The 18,952-nt window shown below is 35.8% G+C and overlaps 1 pseudogene; it reads right to left on the bottom strand.

Annotated features, from left to right (window-relative positions):
- LOC148578207 (uncharacterized) overlaps positions 1–18,408 on the bottom strand; it is a 35,683-nt pseudogene extending 17,275 nt beyond the window's left edge.
- Between the last annotated feature and the right edge of the window lie 544 nt (positions 18,409–18,952).

Genomic DNA, 18,952 nt, shown 5'->3' with positions numbered 1-18,952 from the left:
AACTCTTGTTGCATCAAACACTATCTCGTTCTATCTCTCTTGGTTACCCTCCCAAGTCATGTCTTCCATGTTCAATTCTCTTTTCTCCCGAACCCTCATTGAATGACAGCCAGACCTATTCGAATTCAACATAGACCTGTTAATTTCTTGTTCGTCCACTTCTTCGTACTCCATCCACATCTAATACCCATTCTTGAACCCGTTACGGTAAAGGTGAAGCGTTATATCCGCAAGTCCTTGCCACTTAGTTAGCCAACACTTTTCACACTGACACCTAGATACCCCTTCAGACCTACATAGTTCCATGTTGAACACATGCTCGTCAAACACGTCAACCCCTTCAAAGAATTCAAGTTTTAATCCCTCCGTCTACCATTGTCCCTATCATACATCCATACACGATAAATTGGAACATATTGAATCACACACCCTAGAATTCGACAAACAAGACAAACTTATTAAACTTAGCATACCCTATAATTAGAATCTTCTGCAAACCAAATAAATTTTAAAACAAAACACACAAAATTTTGGCTGAACTTTTCCTTAATTCAGAGACATCCATAAAAAAAAATATAAAACATTTCATAGTGGAAACAGCTGCAAGCATATATTAGAACAAACACAAACTCAATAACATATCAAATCCTAACCGTTCCAGTGCGCAACCCCTTATAACTTCACAATTTTCCAGCAAACAAGGGTTTCAAGAAGGCGCTTCTATGCGACCTTCTCCCACTTTCGTCCTAAAATGTTATCCTAGGAAAAGTAAGTCGAACATCAAACTTAAACAATTGATTATAGTTAGAGATAGAAAACCTACTTGCACGGATGTACAGAATACGAAAGAAGCGAAATTCAATTAATCTCATAGAAATACCATCGTCTTAATAAAAAGAAAACTTATTAAACTCACAAGGTGAAATAATTAATTCAATGAAGGTTTAATTACTCTATTGGTCCCTATAGTTTTACGAAATTTTTAATTAGGTCCTTATACTTTTTTCTTTTAATTGGGTCTCTGCACCAATTTTTTTTTTCAATTAGGTCCCTCTTGGTAATAATTGGCTTAATTGTATAGGGATCCAACTAAAAAAATTGGTACAGGGACTTAAATAAAAGGAAAAAAAAAGTATAGGGACTCAATTGAAAAAAATTGGTGCAGGGACCTAATTAAAAGAAAAAAAAGTATAGGGACCTAACTAAAAATTTTATAAAACTATAGGGACCAACAGAGTAATTAAACATTCAATGAACTACACAAAGTCATCCACCAACAATGTCGAACATTCTTAATCTCACCCTACTTAACCTACATTAACTTAATTATAATTTCTATTTATGTTAAATTAACATAAAAAATCCCAATCACTAACTTCATTACCCTATTCTAATCAATTATTTGATAATAAAATTCCTAAACAAAACCCTAGACTCACAAAAAAATCTGAAAAAACTAAAAACCACAAACCAAACCCTAACCACAAACTCTATTACCATAATTTTATCAATAATTTAGTAAAATACCTAACAAAATCCTAAAGTCACAAAAAAATCTGAAAAATAGTAAAAAAACTATATCAAATCCTAATCACAAACTTCATTACACTAGTTTAATTAATAATTTCATAAACTATTTAACAAAAAATCCTAAACTCACATAAAAACCTTAATAAAATTAAAAAACTATACCAAAATTACCTTTGATGGTGGCTGCAGGATGCTGGAGGCGTGGTGGTACTAGTAATGATGGCGACACCAACGGCAGTGGCTACCAAGAATAGTGTTGCTGTTCCCAACCTTTCCAGCGGTGACTGACAGCTCCAGCGACGAGAATGTCCAGCGGCGGCGGCACTAGAGGATCTGGCATGTGAGCGGCGATGCCGGCAGTACCTCTACCAATGAGAGAACACGAGATGAGAGAGGAGAGAGAGAGAGAAGAGATAAGGTGAACTCGAACAAGTGAGGGAGAGGAAGGATTCGCGTTTGAATTTTAAACCAATCTTACTATTTCGCTAAAGCGATTTACCGTCGGCAAAATCCAACAATAAAATTGACAATAAGGTTGGCGCTCCCAAATCAATATTTAGTGCCAACCATCGTCAGATTTAGCATCTAAATATAAAATCTGACGGTAAATATTTCGGAAAATCCAAGCTGCCTTGTATCAGATGCAAAACCCAATGCTAAATTCGGCGATAACTCCGACGGTTCTCAGCGTTTTTTTTTAGTGCTATTCTGGTTTCCCAACAAATATAATCATTATCCATCGGCATTGTCATTAAGGTAATAATCAATTTGTAGATATATACTATAGTAACATCTCAGACCAACTATTATCATAACAATCACAATTTTTAATCACACTCCTAATTAAACCAAGTTACTCTCTCACCATTTTATATCTTGTATTATTTTTCTCCATCTATCAATGAAAAATTAATCTTTTGACTTTATCATTATAAATTTTAAATTGTTTACGTTTCATATCAAAATCCTCCATTTATTCCTTTTAAAGATACTTTTTCAATTGTCTTTGTTCTTCTCTTGTTGCCACTTTAATAATTGTTGATCATCCATTATAATCACTCATTTCTTAAGGATTTCTAGTGTCTCTTCCATGATGAATTAGGCCACCAATTCAATATCTTTCACTACTACCATTAATTTGTTTCCTGCAGAAATCAGCTCACAAACAATAAACTTCACCACATTATGTTCATTAAGAATATATTTTCGTATCATAAAATATTTTTTTGGAAATAGATTCTGAGCAAAACCACCGAATTCGTTTTTATATCCCCTTTTATAAGACTATGTTCTTATATTTTTTACCCACCCTAACATTGGATGTGTATTTTTTTTCATTTCTCTCAAAAATTTAATATCTCTTTCCATGTCTCATCCTAATTGATTTTTTTATTATAAAAATTTTTAGTGTTTTTATCTTATTTGAAATCATTACTCACAATTTCTTTTTATCCTACAACATCCCATATCACTATATTATACCAAAACATCATAATATTAATGAAAATCACCAATAACAATCCAATATAAAAAAAAAATTAGCTTAAGCTTTCTTTCTCTTTTTATTTGTCTTATGCTTAAATTCTTTCTTTTGGGGTTCAACAATGATTGAACTCTAAACCTTTCAATCATAGAAATTTTGATACCATATCATGAAATTACTTCTCTCAAAAGTTTAAGCTAATAAGAAGAGGTACATAAATAGTTATATCTCTAACAAATATACATATATTGGATTGAAAAATTACTCTTTAACTTAGAGTATATGCATGATAAATAGGTTAAAGATAATTTTTTTATAAACACACAATGACATAAATTTTTTAACTAAAACTAAATATTTATATATCATTTTTTTCAAATACATAAATATATTTGTTAAAAAAAAAGACTCACGTATCTTAAAACTTTTAGTATAAAAAATTTATAAATAAGTAATTTTAATTAAACATCTCTTTATAAAGAATAATTATTAGATACTTATTTTTCTTTTACTCTTTAATTTGTATTGATACATTAGCAACCATAGTCTATCTATGGAGAATTAGGCATTTTTTTTTAAATAGTTGATTTGATAATTAACAGCGAGGCATAAAGCACTCAAATAATAAAATTAATAAGATATTATTCTAAAAAAAAATATAAACTCAACAGAATTTGTGTACTCTTGATCTTTAGTTGAGGTACTTGACTATAAAAGGAGAATAAAGTTCATGAATTCAACAAAATAAATTAGATGAGGTAATAAAACAATACCATCTAGCCTCACAAGAGGTATTCTAAACTCACAACTCAAAACACACAAACACTCAAACAAACAACACTTTTACAAGACAAATCTAAAAATGCACAACATAAGCATAAAATATAAAATAAAAATATCGTATCAAAAAACCCATAAAACAAAATACCAGACTCCCCAAAGATTAACTTTCACACACTCTACCTTATAAAGGTCCTAATTCATGATTCTGTGCTGCTCTCTACTTTTTTTTTTGTTCTTTTTTGTATTGTCCTATCATCTGTTCTGATATTTTCTTTTAGTCCCTCCTTATGTAAATATTCAACCACAGCTTCTTCATCTATACATTGTAAACCGAGTTGAGACCCAAGTTTTCAGGTTCTTCTTGCTTCCTTCTCTAAGTAATCTATATCACTTTCATCATTTTGCTCCTGAGTCATCATTTTTCCTCTCTCTCGGATTCTTGCACGGTTTCATTCCTCCTTGTTTGGTGATTTCCCTTGTTTCTTGGTTATATTTTTTCTTCTTATTGAATGTTAGCTCGCTACCCTTTTTTGTGTGACCTCCTATTTTTCTTACCTATGTTTTAATTCAATCTTAATTTTTTTTATTTTCTTCCTTTTTTGAGCATGTTTTCCTCACTTTTTTTCTCCTTTTTATTACTGGATCTTTTACTTATCTTTGATTATCCCAACCCATTTTGTGCCAAACTTTCCTCAATCATATTTTTGAAGTCAGATGAATACAGTGGTCCTAGAAAAAGATCCAGTTTCTTTGTTATCATTTAGTTCCAGAAATTCAGGTTTATTTTTACCTTCTTGTAAGTCCAACTGTGTTTGTATTACTTTTTTAGAATTTCTATCATCATGGATGCATTTGGTTGTTGAGAATGAATCTTCATTGGAAGCTAATCTCTCCATTTGTAAGTCGAGAAGGTTTTATTTTTCCATTTACATTTTCACTTCTCTATGTACCCATAACAGATCTTCATGTATGCCGCTTATTTTTTTGTTCTTGTTATTCTTTATACTTTTCACCGGTGTTGTTACATCAAAGTCTTCTTTTAGATTCTAAAATTGACCTTTCAAACTCTCATATCTTCCATTTCCATGGCCTTCATAATCGAAATATCTCTCTCTAGCATTATCATCAAAATTTTTGTTCTTCAAAATTTCTCTATTTTTATAGTTGTCCCTAACATTTTAGCAATCTCACTGAAATTTTATTCACACACATGCAAAAGAACTTTAAAGATCTCGATCCATGCTCTTATCATCCTATTTGTTTTTTCTTGATGCTATCTTCTTATCTCTCCAAAGTGGTTTACAAAAAATGATGAATTCAGAACTTCATAAATGTTTTAAATTGAGTCAAATGTGAAAACCATTTTGAATTAAAAAATCTGGTGAAAATTGGTCCAGTCTTTGAACAAGTCGAAAATTGTAAAATCTGGTGAAACCGTAATGAATTAAAAAATAAATTAAATAGGAGCGAATATGGTTAGAAAATTTAGCAATCGGAATTTGATAATTTAAATATGATATTTAGACTCAGTGAATTTTTCTAAGTCAGAAAACATAGTTTTCTGAATAAAAATGCGCACTGGAAATTTGACCGGCAGTACCGGCTCCGATCTGTCTAGTACTATGGCTGAGAAAATTAATTAGAAGTAAATAATTTTAAGAAATAAGAATTTATAATTTGGGAAGATAGAAATATTTAAAATACGATTTAAAACTCTAATCTTAGAGGTTTTGGCCCAAAATTGGGCCAACGGACCAAACCAAGTGAACCGGGTCCAAGTGGGCCCAAGACCCAACATATATAAACATTATTTATGAGTATTTAAGCTCATTTACCCTAAAAATGAGAGGGAGGGGAGGATAGAGAGAAGAGAGAAAGGAAACCTAGCTTCCCAAACTTCAAATCACCATAACTTTCTCTCCAGAACTTCGATTGACGAGCTGTTTACGGCCACGCGTCGCTCTTCTAATCCTCTACAATTCTATCTAAGTTTTGTGATGAGTATTCCACTGTCTTCTACCCAGTTTTCATTTTTCTCTTTAAATTCAAATTTGGTTTGGGTTTTGAGAAAATCTTGTGATTTTGGTTGTTTAGGAGTGCTCTAGTATGAGCCATTCATGAGTTCCATCAACCAATTTCATGGGTTAAAGTAAGGAACCCTCTAACCCCTATGATTTATCAATTTCATGAACACTAGGTTAATTATAAGTGTGAAAATTGATTATGTTAGAGTATCGGGTGATTTTGGTACACAATTGGAAGATTGATATTGCTTGTGGGGCCTTGGTGAGGCTTGAAGCTAAGGGTTGGTGGAGACTCCCAAGAAGAAGCTCAATTATTTTGGCTACAAGAGGTACAGTTTAAGTTTCATTTAAGTACCGTGTGGTGTGATGAGAATTCCTAGGCTATATGTTCCTAGGATTAAGTTTGGATTATGTAAATAGTTGGTACTAATATGTATAATTGATAAGTAAGGTAAATTAATTATTGGGTTGAGAATTGTGTGAATTTGTATGTTTGGTGTGTTGAGAATTTGATGAATTGGATAATGAATATTGGTTTGTGGAATATGCATTTAAATTGTGAATTTGGGCCGGAGGCCGGAAAGAGGTAAGAAAGGTAAGTGATGTGTGTATTGTGTGATGTCATATGAGATTAAATAGATATTGAATATTGAGTGTGTGAATAAATGGGAGGAATGTGGAATAATAAGAAATTAGGAATTTAGGACTGGAAGGTGATGAAATCAAATTGAATTGTGTAGATGCGGTAGGTTTGGTTTTGGTTGAGTGTAATTATGTGAATGTGGTTGGGTTGTGATCATTTGGATGGGTGGAAATAAATTTGGCTTGTGAACATTGGAATAATTGGTGATTTCTGTTTTTGGGTAAAAACTGATTTTTGACCAACTTCGGCGGTCCGTAACTCGGCCCTCAGATTTAGGAATTATTCAAAACTGGATTTTTATAAAAGTTCATTCAACGATCTTTCCAACGGTTCAGAAATGGTTGAAAAAGGAATTTTGTAGAAGAATTTATGTGTGACGGAATTTTGAGGTTTGAAAATGAAATTCTGCAACTTTTTAAACTTAGTAAAATTTTTGGTAAAATGTACTCCGACGCGCACGCATGGCCGACGCGCATGCATCACTCACGATTTTAACTCTCTCACACGTGCGCCTGGTTGAAGCGTCCGCGTCGCTGTATTGATGCAACTGCTCCGTAGAAAATCCAGAGAGTTGCGCTGGTACTGTGCTGGTTTAGTGCGAGGAGCACAAAACGCACCCACGCATACGCGTGACAGACGCGCACGCGTCGCGCTACCTTTCTGCTTCCCATGTGTGTGCATGAATGACGCTCACGCGTCACTTCCTTTTTCCGCTTTCCATGCGTGCGCGTGGGCAATGCGCACGCGTGACCCCGTTTTCAGCAAAAGTTGATTTTTGAGTTTTTAAACCTGAATTTCATACTTCTAAGCCTCCATTTTCATCCTTTAAGTCCTAAATTTTTATAGTATGCCTAGTAATGAAAAGAAACTAGGACATATGATAACTTGTGGAGGAAGTAAAGTGAGAATCAATGATAAATGATGAGTAATGATGATTGTATGAGTTGCTGAGGATGATGGTGGAAGTGCTGTGTATAGTATGAGCCGAATGGCTGTGATAAGAATTGAATTATGGCTGAGTATGTATATGTATATGATTAATGATTAAATGTGGTGAATGAATAATGATGGAAAATGTTGAATGTGATGTGTGACCCCGGGTAGTAGGCAGTGGCGTTGTCCACTTGCTCCGGGTATGAGATGGGAAAGGAGAATTATGATAAATGAGTTTAATTATGGAGTTTTGAATGAATGTATGCATTTGATACCTGGGTAGTAGCAAGGGTCATGGTTCGTCCCGCTTGCTCCGGGTCATTGTTTGAGAATTGGTAATAATGAAAAGTGATTATGAATGAATGTGTATTTGTGTTACCTAGGTAGTAGCAAGGGTTGTGGTTCGTTCCGCTTGCTCCAGGTTAATGATTGAGATTTGATAACAATGATTATTGATTTTAAACAGAATGAATGTATATTTTGAGATCTTGGGCAGTAGCAAGGGTTGTGGTTCGTCCCACTTACTCCAGGTCAGAGATTGTGATACCTGCGTAGTAGCAAGAGTTGTGGTTCGTCCCACTTGCTCCAGGTCAGAGATTGTAACGCCTGGGTAGTAGCGGCAGTAGTGGTGATTCCACTCACTCCAGGTTGAGCTTTTAAACACCCGCCTGGGTAGTAGCCGCAGTAGTGGTTGTTCCACTGGCTTTGGCTTAAGCGGGTAGTAGCAAAAAGGTTGTAGCTTAAGCCCACTTGCTCCGCATGGGTGTTTCTGTCCAATGGTTAGCTACCAGGACATATCGGGTTGGCTTTGTAATCGACAGATGATATCATCATCCATAGTGCAGGCATTCATCATTTGCATATGCTTGAATTATTTGGGGTTTGTATATTTGTTTTGGATTGCTATATCATATATGCTATGTTACTTCATTATGTGCTACTTGTTCTGCTTGTACCTTATTGTGTATTACTTGCCTGTATTGCTTGTATTTGTACAACTGAGAGGTCCCTCATGCTGGTATCGGTGGATGCTGAGGGCTGTTCTTGTTGAAATAAAATGATGATATGATTAATTTAAAATGATGATTATTGAATAAGATAATTTGAGCTCTCTAGATAGACGCAGTGAAGGGATTTCACTTGCTCCATGTGAGGATATGAAGTATTGATATAGAATTGTTAAGACAGAATAACTGGTGATAGTTTTGTTTATGATTCTGATTTTGATTCATTAGAGAGTTAGAAAGTTGGGAAGCATGAAGAACATAAATCAGATTTAGCATTCCCTTATGACAGTTGCCTATTCATGGATTAGCGAGAACATAGGATGAATATTTGGTGAAAGGAAGTTTAGGATGCTTAGTGAGTTTTTATTACAATGCATTGTATTTTTTTTGCACTTTTACCGTACTGGGAACCCATGGGTCGGGGGTTCTCATTCCGTATATATCTCTTGTTTTTCAGATGCAGGTCCAGGTGCTTTGAAGTTAGCTGTGGTTCATCTGAGAGATGGCGAAGATCTTTATATTCTCTACTTTATATTTTGCTTAGAATCTCTCCACCTTTATTTTGAAAAGCTTATATTATGTATTGAACTCTTTTGAACTTGCCTATAGAGGCTTTCATGTTTCATTTGGGAGAGATTAGGAGGTACTGTTGTCATATACTTTTATAATGTATCCTAGCCGGCCTAAACTTCGCGGGTCGTGACTAGTGGCTATTTACTTATGTTATATATCTATATACTGTCCTTCTCTTATTCTCCTTTATAACTTTATCCTTATAATGCTTTTCACTTCACGGTTTATCTTTTAGTTGTCAATACGTGAGTGCTACAAATTTGCGATTTTATTTTTACTCCTTTTAAGGCTTCTCGATTAATACTCCTTTCAATTATACTTATAAACTATGTATTAAAAATCCACCTTGAGAGTCGTACCACCTTATTATCATTGACTTATGACTCGAGCATAAGGATTTGAATATTAGGGTGTTACATTATGGTTTCAGAGCAGTTCGTCCTCGTGAGCCTGAGAGATGGAACTGCTTATGCTTCAATGCATACTCTGAGTCTGTGCCTGTGCTAGTTAGGGTATCGAACCGATACATCTAGCATGAAGTTCATGAGTGCACCTTTGGTAATTTGAAGCAATTAACTTGAGATATTGAGTCTAATCACCTTGATATCGATTGTTTGGTGTGTATAGGAACCAGATGGTGCCTCGTGGATGCGGTCGAGGCCTTGAGAGAGGTCCTACTAATACTCAGGGACCGGAAACCAACCTGAATTGGCCAGTAAACTTCATTGCGACGTTGGAGAACATGGCTGCTGCTATGCAGGCCATTGCGGAGGCTCTTGGGCAACAAATAAATAATAATGGCAATGACGGAAGCGAAGCTGAAGGCCTGATAACACTGGCAATCTTCTTAAAGGTTAATCCACCTAAGTTCATGGGAACCACCAATCCGACTGAAGCCGATATCTGGTTTCAGGCTATGGAGCGAGCACTACAAGTGCAGTTGGTACCTGAAGAGCAGTGTTGAATTTGCTACCTATCTGCTCAATGGAAAAGCATTGCATTGGTGGCAAGGAACACGACGCCTCCTGTAGTATGATGACGATCCTATTTCCTGGAATGCCTTCCAAGTGGAATTTTATAAGAAGTACTTTCCAAATTCTGTAAGGACGGCAAAGGAACTTGAGTTACTGCAGCTGAAGCAGGGTGCTATGTCCGTGTCAGAATATGCAAAAAAGTTTGAGGAACTGTGCTGGTTTTCCCGTATTTGTCAAGGTGCTCCATGAGACTTCGAGGAATGGAAGTGTATTAAGTATGAAGGAGGGCTCCGGAGCAATATCTTAAGTTCAGTGGGACCAATGGAGATCCGAACTTTCTCAGAGTTGGTGAATAAGAGCAGAGTTGCTGAAAAGTGTGTGAAAAAGGTGGCTACAGAGAAAGGAAGTCATAGGGAGCACAACCAAGGTTTCGCACCAAGGGGCCGAGAGTTTAAGGAGAGAGGATACACACAACTTTTTTCCCAAGGACGGAATAGCTTTGCAACGAATGAAGAGTCCCAAGGGAAGGGTAAGGGAAAACAGACAGCGGTTGCTTCAGATGTTTCGAGCTGTCAGAGATGTGGAAGTCATCACCCAAATAGGCCGTGCCGATTGGGGTTAGGTATATGTTACAAGTGCGGGTCACCAGGGCATGTATAAAGAAATTGCCAACAAGGAGGGAGTCAGGATGTGGGCCGATTGCAACAGTAAGATTGAGGTAATTGCAATAATCAGGCTTAAAGGACAATGCATGATTTTATAATACCAACTTTACAATAAAACTGGGAATGTCGAGCTTAGTATTAGATTTAGAACCAAACCAGATGGTCCGAGTAGGGGTTTGCTTTAAACAAAAATGCTTTGGGCTTTGAATACCTAATAAGTTTAGCAGATTAATACAAATGGATAAACGCCTGTGATGTAAACGATTTTCTGTTGAGATTGATATGTTGTGTTTGTTATTTAATTGGTTGATTTCTGGATTTTTGGTGAAACGGATTGAATCTGTGACTTTTAGTTTTCTTTGATTTAAATAGATAAGGAATGGTCCTAAATGATGGATTTGGGAACGTTGATTTGAAATGTTGGTTTTAATTGAGTTGAGGTTGAAAGGAAGGGACCCGTGACGGGTGGCAAACTCCAGTTTTTAAAGGAGGTGATGTCAAAATTTTCCCAAGAATTCGAAAGAGTGTTGGTTGTGGTTTTGAAAATGATTTTTTTTATTTGAGTAACTTTAACAAAAGAGATGTATTTCAAATGCTTTTATAGATTATTAAAGAGAATCGGATTCTTATGATTTTGTTAACTTGTTATTTCAAACTCATTTGATTTCTAAAAATGAAGAGAGTTTTGATTAACTAGTCAAAGACTTTAAAACAGCAATATATATAAGAAAGTAAGCCTGGAGGTTATGCTCGGAGTTGAGCTGTGATTAGTGGTAATTGACTTAACAGAGAGAAAGGATAGTGATGGAGTATGATTAAGGTATGGTGATGATTTTTGGTTGATTATAGTAATGTGGGATGATGACTATGATTAATGATAATGTTGATATTATTGATGACATGATTTGAGGTTTAATAAGATGTGAGTTGATAAGATGATGAAAGTAATGAATGAGGCTGTTGGTCGGCATTGGACGAATGATCGAGATCCTCGGAGATAAAGGAATCAGAGCACGGCAACGGAAGCACGCATGGTAAAAAGACCTTAGGACTACTATGCGTTGGATATAAAGGCAGACTACGCTCACGTACTTGTGGTGGCGGATGGAATTTTTGAGGGTGAAAATTTCTGTTAGAGGGGTAGAATGTAAAACTTAGTCAAACCGTAATTCATTAAATAATAAATTAAATAGGAGCGAATATGGTTAGAAAATTTAGCAATCGGAATTTGATAATTTAAATATGATATTTGGACTCAGTGAATTTTTCTGACTCGGAAAACATGGTTTTCTGAATAAAAATACGCACCGGAAATTTGACCGACAGTACCGGCTGCGATCTGTCTAGTATTATGGCTAAGAAAATTAATTAGAAGTGAATAATTTTAAGAAATAAGAATTTATAATTTGGGAAGATAGAAATATTTAAAATACGATTTAAAACTCTAATCTTAGAGGTTTTGGCCCAAAATTGGGCCAACGGACCAAACCAAGTGAACCAGGCCCAAGTGGGCCCAAGACCCAATATATATAAATATTAGTTATGAGTATTTCAGCTCATTTACCCTAAAAATGAGAGGGAGGGGCGGATAGAGAGAAGAGAGAAAGGAAACCTAGCTTTCCAAACTTCAAATCACCATAACTTTCTCTCCGGAACTCCGATTGACGAGCCGTTTGCGGTCACGCATCGCTCTTCTCATCCTCTACAATTATATCTATGTTTTGTGGTGAGTATTCCACTGTCTTCTGCCTATTTTTCGTTTTTCTCTTTAAATTCGAATTTAGTTTGGGTTTTGAAGAAATCTTGTGATTTGGGTTGTCTAGGAGTGCTCTAGTATGAGCCATTGGTGAGTTCCATCAACCAATTTTGTGAGTTAAGGTAAGGAACCCTCTAACCCTTGTGATTTATCGATTTTATGAATCCTAGGTTGATTATAAGTGTGAAAATTGATTATGTTAGAGTATTGGGTGATTTTGGTGCATAATTGGAAGATTGATATTGCTTATGGGGCCTTGGTGAGGCTTGGAGCTAAGGGTTGGTGGAGACTCCCAAGAAAAAGCTCAATTATTTTGGCTACAAGAGGTACAGTTTAAGTTTCATTTAAGTACCGTGTGGTGTGATGAGAATTCCGAGGCTAGATGCCCCTAGGATTAAGTTTGGATTGTGTAAATGGTTGGTACTAATATGTATAGTTGATAAGGTAAATTAATGATTGGGTTGAGAATTGTGTGAATTTGTATGTTTGGTGTGTTGAGACTTTGCTGAATTGGATAATGAATATTGGTTTGTGGAATATGCATTTAAATTGTGAATTTGGGCCGGAGGCCGTGAATCTTGGGCCGGAGGCCGGAAAGAGGTAAGGAAGGTAAGTGATGTGTGTATTGTGTGATGTCATATGAGATTGAATGGATATTGAATATTGAGTGTGTGAATAAATGGGAGGAATGTGGAATAGTAAGAAATTAGGAATTTAGGAATGGAAGGTGATGAAATCGAATTGAATTGTGTAGATGAGGTAGGTTTAGTTTTGGTTGAGTGTAATTATGTGAATGTGGTTGGGTTGTGGTCATTTGAATGAGTGAAAATGAATTTGGCTTGTGAACATTGGAATAATTAGTGATTTCTGTTTTTGGGTAAAAACTGATTTTTGACCAACTTCGGCGGTCCGTAACTCTGCCCTCGGAGTTAGGAATTCTTCAAAACTGGATTTTTATGAAAGCTCATTCAACGATATTTCCAACGGTTTATAAATGGTTGAAAAATAAATTTTGTAGAAGAAGTTATGTGTGGCGGAAGTTTGAGGTTTGAAAATGAAATTCTGCAGGTTTTTAAACTTAGTAAATTTTTTGGTAAAACGTACTCCGACGCGCACGTGTCACTCACGATTTTTACTCTCTCACGCGTCCGCCTAGTTGACGCGTACGCGTCGCTGTATTGATGCAACTGCCCCGTAGAAAATACAGAGCGTTGCGCTGGTACTGTGCTGGTTTAGTGCGAGGAGCACAAAATGCACCCACACGTAGGCGTGACTGACGCGCACGCGTCGCGCTGCCTTTCTGCTTCCCATGCGTGCGCATGGTCGACGCTCACGCGTCAATTCCTTTTTTCGCTATCCACGTGTGCGCATGGGTGACGCGCACGCGTGACCCCGTTTTCAGCAAAAGTTGATTTTTGCATTTTTAAACCCGAATTTCAGACTTCTAAGCCTCCATTTTCATCCTTTAAGTCCTCAGTTTTTATAGTATGCCTAGTAATGAAAAGAAGTTAAGACATGTGGTAACTTGTGAAGGAAGTAAAGTGAGAATCAGTGATGAATGATGAGTAATGATGATTGTATGAGTTGCTGAGGATGATGGTGGAAGTGTTGTGTATAGTATGAGGCGGATGACTGTGATAAGAATTGAATTATGGCTGAGTATGTATATGTATATGTATATGATTAATGATTAAATGTGGTGAATGAATAATGATGGAAAATGTTGAATGTGATGTGTGACCACGGGTAGTAGGCACTGGCGTTGTCCACTTACTCCGGATATGAGATGGGGAAGGAGAATTATGATAAATGAGTTTAATTATAGAGTTTTGAATGAATGTATGCCTGTGATACCTAGGTAGTAGCAAGGGTCGTGGTTCATCCCGCTTGATCCGGGTCATTGTTTGAGAATTTGTAATAATGAAGAGTGATTATGAATGAATGTGTATTTGTGATACCTGGGTAGTAGCAAGCGTTGTGGTTCTTTCCGCTTGCTCCAGGTTAATGATTGAGATTTGATAACAATAATGATTGATTTTAAACTGAATGAATGTATATTTTGAGATCATGGGCAGTAGCAAGGGTTGTGGTTCATCCCACTTGCTCCAGGTCAGAGATTGTGACGCCTGGGTAGTAGCGGCAGTAATGGTGATTCCACTCGCTCTAGGTTGAGCTTTTAAATACCCGCCTGGGTAGTAACCACAGTAGTGGTTGTTCAACTGGCTCTGGGTTAAGCGGGTAGTAGCAAAGGGGTTGTAGCTCAAGCCCACTTGCTCCGCATGGGTGTTTCTGTCCAATGGTTTGCTACCAGGACATGTCGGGTTGGCTTTGTAACCGACAGATGATATCATCAGCCATAGGGCAGGCATTCATCATTTGCATATGCTTGAATTGTTTGGGGTTTGCCTATTTGTTTTGGATTGCTATATCATATATGCTATGTTACTTGATTATGTGCTACTTGTTCTACTTGTACCTTATTGTGTATTACTTGCCTGTATTGCTTGTATTTGTACAACTGAGAGGTCCCTCATACTGGTGTCGATGGACGCTGAGGGCTATTTTTATTGTGGAATGATGATATGATTAATTTAAAATGATGATTATTGAATGAGATAATTTGAGCTCCCTGGATAGACGCAGTGAAGTGATTTCACTTGCTCCATGTGAGGATATGAAGTATTGATATAGAATTGTTAAGACAGAATAACTGGTGATAGTTTTGTTTATGATTCTGATTTTGATTCATTAGAGAGTTAGAAAGTTGGGAAGCATGAAGAACATAAATCAGATTTAGCATTCCCTTATGACAGTTGCCTATTCATGGATTAGCGAGAACAAAGGATGAATATTTGGTGAAAGGAAGTTTAGGATGCTTAGTGAGTTTTTATTACAATGCATTGTATTTTTTTGCACTTTTACCGTACTGGGAACCCATGGGTCGGGGGTTCTCATTCCGTATATATCTCTTGTTTTTCAGATGCAGGTCCAGGTGCTATGAAGTTAGCTGTGGTTCATCTGAGAGATGGCGAAGATCTTTATATTCTCTACTTTATATTTTGCTTAGAATCTCTCCACCTTTATTTTGAAAAGCTTATATTATGTATTGAACTCTTTTGAACTTGCCTATAGAGGCTTTCATGTTTCATTTGGGAGAGATTAGGAGGTACTGTTGTCATATACTTTTATAATGTATCCTAGCCGGCCTAAACTTCGCGGGTCGCGACTAGTGGCTATTTACTTATGTTATATATCTATATATTGTCCTTCTCTTATTCTCCTTTATAACTTTATCCTTATAATGCTTTTCACTTCACGCTTTATCTTTTAGTTATCAATACGTGAGTGCTACGAATTCATGATTTTATTTTTACTCCTTTTCATGCTTTTCGATTAATACTCCTTTCAATTATACTTATAAACTATGTATTAAAAATCTACCTTGAGAGTCGTACTACCTTATTATCATTGATTTATGACTCGAGTATAAAAATTTGAATATTAGTGTATTACAAAAATAGTTTCTTCCGTCTTCAAAGGGATGACTGACTCCCCAATGATACTTCTTCTAAGTTTTTTCATTATTGTCTGATCGACCATACCATTTACTTCTCTCCACATTACTACTTTTCTATCTTGTTTTCTTACTCCTTTATGTGGATCTTTGTCGGTCTTCTGGGTCATTAAAGCCTCCTTAAATATTATTTCTCATCACTATTTTTTTTTTGTTCTTCTGGTAAGATGGATCGTTTATGTTTCATTTTTATCCCCATACAAACTATTATTTTAGTTATTTTTCTCCCCTTCTATATTTAGCTTTTGATACCATTATCTAGGTGCCATGTACATACCATCCGTTTATATTCTTGACTGCTTTAAGAGCATAATTTTTATACGTGAATCTCACAAAAACAAACTTGTTCTTTGTATTTACTTGCTTTTCATATATATATATATATATATATATATATATACCCTTACGTGCTAAAAATCTTCCACAACCATTGGATGCTTGCTCTTTCCTTTAGATTATCCACAAAGATAATATACCTGTTTTGTTCAATACTTTTAAACCTATCAATCACCTCTATCTTTGTTATCTCTCTACCTGTCTTCATTGAAGTTCTCCCTCATTACTCACTTTTTTAATTTCTCTCATCATAATGCAATCACAATAGATGATATAGTTGAACCATCACACAACTTATTCACTAGACACAAACTCCTCTTTGGAGCATCTGAAATTGAGACCAATACAGCACAATTCGATGCAATAACCAACAATAATCACGTACATAGCAGAGTGGAGTCGAAGGCAATGAGGATTCAAATCGAATCTGAACGTCAAACCACCAGATTTCTGTCCGAATCAGCAAAAATAGATGTTGCGAGTTAAAAATTTATGAAACTTATAATAAATCTTAAATTGATTATTACTCTTAAGTATATGTTACGAATTAAAAACTCACCTTATTTGTTTTTCTAGTATTTATACAATTACTTTATCAAACTATATATAAGTTTGTAGCTACTAGAATTTATTTTTTATTTTTTACAGGGTAGCTATACCTACTACATATTATTTAATGGATAAATTATTATTTCAGTCTCTAATGTTTAGATTAAATTCTAATATAATTTTTAGGGTAAAAAATGGTTATAAGCCAAGGGGAGAATATAATTATCCAAATCAGCCAAATGAGATTCTCGTTCAGGTATCAACCAAAGGGAATTATTATGTAATTCGAATCAATAAAATTCGAACTTCACTTCAACGTAATTCGAATCGACCTATGTCGAATCATGCATGGCACTGCTTGTAAGTAATTCGAATCAAGTTCCATCGAATTACACTATCATAGTTCGAATTATATCAATTCGAATTACATGGAGCACGTGACACATAGGGAGTTCGAATCATATTGATTCGAATTACTCCTTTTTCGTTTCATTAGGTAATTCGAATCGAGTTGATTCGAATTACAAGGGTTTTGCCTATATAAGGTGTTCGAACCAAGGTCATTCGAATCACTTTTGCATTCTCATACCCCCACCAAATCCCAGAGAAAACGACCAAGAATCGGGCCGACAAAGACTGGAGCGGCATATTCAGGCAATGGGGGACGATCTGGGGAGGCTGTATCGTTTGGATGGAGTTACTCATATCGCCGGGGTGATCAACGACGAGGTTAGTGGTTTCTGATATTGTTTTTTGATAGTGTTTTACGATAGTAGTTTATGATAGTGGTTGATGATAGCAGTTTATGATAGTGGTTTTTGTTAGTGGTTTATGATAGTGGTTTATGATAGTGGTTTTTATTAGTGGTTTAGGATAGTGGTTTATGTTAGTGATTTTTGTTAGTAGTTTATCATAGTTGTTTATGTTAGTGTTAGTGGTTTATGAAAGCGGTTTTGTCAATGGTTTATTTTAGCGGTTTATGTCAGCGGTTTAGGTTGGTGGTATTGGAGGTGGTTAACTGAGTGGTTTTGCACGTTCGTTTCTCTAGTGGATTTGCATGTGGGTTATGTTAGTGGTTTTTTGGATGCGGTTTTATGATGCGATTTTGCTAGTGTTTTACTACGTTTTGCTTTTCCATGTGGTTTTTAGAATCGGTGTATGTTTGCGGTTTACGTATGCAATTTTGGTTATTGGTTTAATATATCTTCTATTGCATGATTACTTTGTTGGTGATTTACGGCGTGAATTGCATATGTTAGTGGTATTTTAATTCGTTCTAATTATGCGGTTCATGTAATGCGCAGCCCCGGCGTTGCATATCGAGCATGCGGCGGCAGTACAGACCTAACAATCTTGGAGCACCGTGGTTGGAATACGATAGAAAAACTTCTTAACCCTTTTTATACCTTCCAGACCAAGTTTCAGCAATACAGACCTAACAATGTCATCATAGCTCGTCGTAGGCCTCACGATGATACAAAGAGGATCCTTATCGGTGAACTTCACACCGGACCGAATTTTTCTCTTAATCGATCCTTTGTGGTGAACCAACAACACAAAATTGTCCTCACTAGCCATCTGGAATCCCTCTAATGAGAGCAACTGACGTTCACCTTATATATATACAGGTCTGGTTCACACTAATTCGAATCATCATCATTCGCACTATATATATGTAATTCGAATCAACTCGATTCGAATTACCTAATGAAACGAAAAAGGAGTAATTCGAATCAATATCATTCGAACTCCCTATGTGTCACGTGCTCCATGTAATTCGAATTGATATGATTCGAACTATGATAGTGTAATTCGATGGAACTTGATTCGAATTACTTACAAGCAGTGCCATGCATGATTCGACATAGGTCAATTCAAATTACGTTGAAGTGAAGTTCGAATTTTATTGATTCGAATTACATAATAATTCCCTTTGGTTGATACCTGAACGAGAATCTCATTTGGCTGATTTGGGTAATTATACTCTCCCCTTGGCTTATAACCGTTTTTTATCCTAATTTTTAACGTTTTAAACGTTCTATTTTAATTCCAAAAGTTTCAAATGGGTTTAATATTGTCCTATAATTAAATTTGGCACGAATAATTATCATATTTAAGAGTT

This window comes from Arachis ipaensis, chromosome B1, assembly GCF_059453495.1.
Source record: "Arachis ipaensis isolate K30076 ecotype BB chromosome B1, ASM5945349v1, whole genome shotgun sequence".
Lineage (NCBI taxonomy): Eukaryota > Viridiplantae > Streptophyta > Magnoliopsida > Fabales > Fabaceae > Arachis > Arachis ipaensis.
This window is presented reverse-complemented; position numbering and strand designations above follow the sequence as displayed.